Consider the following 6,000-nt stretch of genomic DNA (forward strand, 5'->3'; position numbering starts at 1 on the left):
GCACTCTTAAAATGAGCTTCCTTGACCTAAACCTATGTAACATTTCCAAATGGATGTGACGGTCCTTTAAAAAACAGCCCCAGGATGGCAGCCCCAGGATAGCAGAGGTGGAAGTAATGGCCTCTGAGGCCACCACCTGATTTCTCTTTGTTTCTGGCTGGTTTATTGATGCAACACAGCAGAAACAAGTTTCCTGAACCTGAGAATGCTCTCTCAGGTACACCACATGAGCGGCTCTCTGTCTTGGATTGTTCCAGATTTTTTTCCTTGCCCTTGCTTTTTCACGTTACACACACAGACAGGGCATTTTAATTGCTCACTTTTCTCTATGGCTCCTTTGAGGAGACTGGAGAAGCCATGGGGAAGTGTGGTCCCCATTATGCTCTGGCTGGGCTGTCCTTGAGTTACAAGTCTCTGGGGTTAGGGCCTTAATAAGTTCCTCTTCTTTTGTTGAGCTTAGATCATAATGGAGTCAATGGTGGGCTCCCCATACTTTTCCATACTTCTCAGCGTTCCTGCTCATAAATAGTTTTCCATGCCTGGTTCAAATCTGGAGACTTTCTTGACTGTGGATATGGTAGAGCCCACTCTGAATCGGGGCTACCTGGGGAAAATAGAAAAATTCCCAGGAAAAATAATCAACTAACCAATAATCAAATGAACAGAAAACTCCACCAAACATTTAGCATTAAATGGCCGCTTTTGAAATGAGGAATATTTTATGATCACTCCCAAAAATTAAAAATAAAAGGTTTCTAGAAATGTACAGTTTCTCTTTTTTATTTGGTGCAGATATTCAGATTTTATAATACATTTTCAGCTTAAAAATTATTGGAGGGAATGACAGTCTAACCCGTGTTAATAAAACACAAAACAATATTTGGGCCTTTTTATTGTCGAGGCCTCACAAACAGGAGAGTGTGTTATAAAGGGCAAAGGGACACCATTTGTAGCCTTTCACTTGGGCTGAGTTCTTTTATAAAGTGTAGCCTTGCAGATTCTGGTTTTCAGAAATCTTCTAAGCTGAGCATGTTTCAGAACTGATTTTTGCCTTCTTAGTGATCTCAAGCAAAATTATGAAAATCTTCCCAAATCCTGATTTTATAACGCCATGAAGAACTGACAGTGATGCTTAAGGAGGTTAATGATGGTCTAATTATCTTGCACCAATAAGGAAAAAGAGTCAGCCTTTTGGCAAGATTATGTCAGAACTAGTCATATAATATAGATATTTCTACCTCTATGCATTTTCTAAAGGGGGATGTTGCCGCTTTAATTAAATGTTATACGAATACATTTCAAATAGATCCAAACACAGGGCAAACTCTATTTCAGAACTGCTGTTCCTACATTTAAAATGTATTTGAAATGTAATTAAAAGAAAGATAATGGGAAAGAAAAACTAAAATAACACGAAACAAGCAGAATATAGTAGCTCATCATTACACTAATATATCAAACAATGTGATCTTAGCTTAATTATCCCCTTTGAGAGTTGAGAAAACTAAGCACAACCTTCAATTTACAGCTGTTTGGTGCCGGGAACCTGAATTATTATTGAAGAGGAAGGGGGAGAAAAAGTTTATTTATTGTGACCTCCACTCAGTTTTTATTCATCGTGGAAAATCTGTATATTCACAAATGAGGGCTATTCATTCTTAGACCGCAGCATTCTTCAGCTGTCCAGGCCTACATCAACTGCACTTCTCCAGCTTTTGTGTTCATCTCGAAGGCTCTTCATCCAGATTGTTCATCATCTTGATGGTCGAGCTTTATCTTGCTTTTGTGCAGCTGCATTCCGCTTACCCAAAGTGCTGAGGGAGATGAGGGAGAGGGAGAGAGAAAAGAGCGAGCAAGCGAGCAGGGGAGAATGGGAGAATAGAAAGGAGAAAAAGCAATGGCCGGTGCACATATGAGGATAATTTGTAGTTTCTCAATAATAATATTAAAAAAAAAAAAGGAGGACAGGCTAATTACTGGCTTAACTAGGGCAGCCTGTGGATCTTCATGTCAAAAGGACTGCCGTAATTATTTGCCATCAAAGCACATTCATATTGTGGCACAAAAGAAGGGCCTTTTGCAAATGGATCTTGCTAATAAACAGGGCTGAGAGGAGCATTATGTGTCTCCCTGGTTGCAGGCACATTAACACAGTGACATGGAGCATAACTTGGGGCCTGAGGAAAAAAACGCCAGAACGATAATTATCACCCTCCCCTCCTCAGCCTCCCTCGCCTTTCCCTTTATGTTGGATGAAGAAGCCGAACATGACCTACTGGAGGGCCCAAGGCAGGCTATTAGTGACCCCTGAGCCCTGACAAGGTGCCTCTGTTCTTTTAAAAGCCTGCCTCTTGATGTCAGGAGGGTCACATGGAACTGGCCGGCTCAGCTCGAAATGGTCCAGCAAACACTTCAACCTTAAAGACACCTGGAAGGTCATGACCAATTTAATGCAGACGAAGACAGCAGACATGGGCTCTGTTGAATGCTGGAACTGAAGTTTCCCACTCTCTCTCTTCTTCTTTGTACACTTGTTCACTTGCATGTATTTAAAGTCCTCGAAACTAAATTGAGGAGGAAGAAACGTTCTCACTCTTTTTCAGTTGATAAATAAAGAAAGTCTCAGGGACACAGAAAGGTGGATGCAAATACAGCCACTTGGATTAACCCTTATTCTGGTGGATGTAAACGCACTGGCTTCCCACAGGTAGTGGTCAAAGGGAGCCTCCTTTATGCTTCTAGCCGGGCAAGTGGTGAGAGGCCCGGGAGCTGGTCCTGCCAACGTTGGCTGTTGCTGGAGCCGCAAATCATCACTGGAGGCCCCAGGCCCCGTTCTGGTTTCACACAGAGCAGTTGATATTAAAGAAAAGGGGCAGTAATTGGCTTGGAAAACATACTTGAGGCCATTAAGATTGGATCCTCTTTTTCCTTTCTTTCCTCTTTCCTTTCCTTCTTGTGATTTTTTTTCCATGAGAGATGCCTTCTGATACAGAGTGGACATCCCAGAACCCAGAATATGGGGGAAGACGTTCTGTTTTACACAAGCCAGAAGCAAACCAATCCACGTCACTCTTATTATACCAGGGGAGAGTATAGGGGAGACAATTTGCATTGTAGAATGATTCTTACCTCACAAATGCAGGTTCTCTGAACATGTAAATATTTCATTATTTGAAAGGTTGGAAGTTGATAAACTTCAAGTTAAAATGTTATGAGCCATTGCTAATGGAAGAGCCACTGAGAATGACTTAGAAACATTTAGAGATGTGTATGTATCTTTGGGAAAATAGGATTAAGATTTTTAGGATTTGACTTAAACTGTTCAGGAGTGTGCTCCCTATCTGAAGCAGGTTGAGCCTAAGAAAGTAATACATTCTTAGGTTGTAAATTTCCCAATAATCAGTCTGTCTTTTTCTCTTATTTCCTCCCTCACCTTTCTCTCCTTTCTTTCCCTCCCTCCCTTCCTCCCTCGCTCCCTCCGTCTCTCTCTCTCTCTCTCCAAATAATCTTACAATAAAGGAATTAGAGTATTGACATACTAATAATAGATCGTAAATTTTCCAAACTATTTAAACTGGTGAAACAAACAAAAAAATTGTGGAAACCACACTGTTCCTCTAAACTGGACCTCTTTCTCTGGAACTCTCATATCCAACTGCCTACAAGACCTCTATGCTTGCATAATTAATACGTATCTTGAACTTGACATGTCCAGAATGGAGCTCCTTATCTGCTCACCCCCCTTTCCGAATAGCTCTAGTCACAGTTTTTCCACTCTCAGTGGACAGTAGCTGCAGCTTACAATTCTTAGGTCAGAAACTTTGGACTCATTCTTGTCTCTTCTTTCTCTTAACTGCATCCAATCTGTAAGAAAATACTGTTGGCTCTACCTTCAAAATACATTCAGAATCTAACCACAGTTCAGTCACCTTCATCGATACCTTCATCTGAGCCACCAGTCACCTCTTGCACGTTATTCAGGTGGCACATTAATAGGCCTCCTGCCCATGTTGATCCACTTCTAACTTACCAGCCAGATTGGTTCCTCTAAACAGTCAGTCTTGTAGGAAGTTTGTTCCAAAGGCCCAAGAGGCTCTGACTTTGTCTCCTACTTTTCCTTCCCTTGATCATTCTGCTCCGACCACAGTGACCTCAAATTTTTCCATATACCCCCACCTTAGTGCACTCAACTTCCTCACCTCGCAGTCATCTTTCAGAACTTACTTTCTAGGCGAAGCCTACCCGAAGCCACTATTTAACCTTGCGACTGCCCATATCCTCAGCACCTTGGAACCCCCTTGCCTCTGGTGTATTTTTCATTTCATTTCAAAATACTATATAATTATATTTGATTTATTCAGTTATTTTTTTATATTAATTTTTGCCTCATGAGCTTTAAGAGGGTAGGGAACTTTGGTTTTTTTTTATTTGTTTGTTTTTGTTTTTATACTAAAATAGTGACTGAAGTGTAGTTAATACTCAATAAATATTTGTGGTATAAATATTAAATAAATGAATTGTAAAGTTTAAGAAAATGCAGATCTGGGGTAAGGATTTAAAACAGCACCAAAAAACACCAAAAATGTTCAGAAGGAAAAATAAAGTTTGCCATGATAGAACAGATCTTGAATGAGAATTCGAGGTCACTGGATTGCTGTACAGTCAGCCCCATCATACTTTGGTTTGTTACAAACATGTTAGCTATATTTATGTAATGCCCTCTCCCCCTACCCTCCAATGTTTCCTGTAGAAAAAAAAAAACATAGTAAAATAACAAGAAGTATTTTTCTTTGTTTATTTTGTGTTTGTTTTTTTTCTACATAATCACACATATTTGAGGGCTGATTTTCCCCCCAAGTGCTGTCTTCCCGCACTGCCATTGTTGACTAGGTCAATTATTGTGGAATCACAACAACCAAAGAGGCTGCCTTAGACTCTCTGCTTCCCCCCAACACCCGAAACATTGAGCATTAGAGCTAGAAAGAGAGAAAAGAATAGATCAGCTTCATCTATGTCTCTCTGGCCCACCCTAAGCCATTGTCTTAGTGATGTCTGTTTTACCTTATAGATTTTGAGATGGTCAAATCTTTCAGTGCTACAGAGTAAACCAGTGGCAGTTCAGCTGCCAACTCCTAATTCTCAGGCTTGAGCTCAAGTCAATAATCTATCTCTGTCTCTATCCCTCTCTATTCCTGCCTCTGTCTCTATCTCTTTATACTGTATCTATATCTTAATCAAAGATTGGAGAAGGAATTGAGGGGAGCAGTCAAAGAATAAAGATAACTGTGTTTAATCAGATTAAATCAGTTTGTTATTTATCCTTGAGTGCTTCTAGGACGGAGAAGAAGGCAGAGAAAGGAGAAATAAAATCAGATCAGGATGCGTTTTGGGATCTACTCTTACTCTGGGCTCCGGTTGAATCCCCTTGGGACCAGTTATCTCGGAAGTGTGGCCTGAATTTTCCTGGTTCCTAAATCAGGAGAGCCGTTTCTTTCAAGCCTAGGCAAGTCCTCTCAGCCTTCAGCACTATAGAAGTGGAGCAGGCTGAGAATTGTGTGCTTATCTCGCAAGGCCTAGGGTCATGTCTGTCCCAGAACACAGAAGCAGCACAACCTTAACAGGAGATGTGGAGTCCCCACCTTCTCTGCGCCACCTCCATGTGGCAGAGAGAAGGCTTTTAGAAATGCTGAATTTTTTTACTTTTACTTTAAAAAATAGAGAGGGGAGCCTGAGTGTCTCATGATTTTCCTCTTTCAAAATGTAGAAAAATCCATACCAACCAATATTCTAGTTCTCAGCGGACACCAGCTGGGCGTCCTATAAATTTAACTCAATTCTAATGCTATCTCTAGGGAGATAGCATCAGATCCTACAGGTTGAAGGCTCAGTCCCACAAGACTGCCCCCACTTCAGATACCAATCAAAAGTCCAGGTCATTATCTGTGCTTCTGACCAACTGGCTATGAATCAGAGGTTCCCAGGACCCTCTCTTCAAGTTCA

Source organism: Pteropus vampyrus, unplaced genomic scaffold (genome assembly GCF_000151845.1).
Source record: "Pteropus vampyrus isolate Shadow unplaced genomic scaffold, Pvam_2.0 Scaffold91, whole genome shotgun sequence".
NCBI classification, from domain to species: domain Eukaryota; kingdom Metazoa; phylum Chordata; class Mammalia; order Chiroptera; family Pteropodidae; genus Pteropus; species Pteropus vampyrus.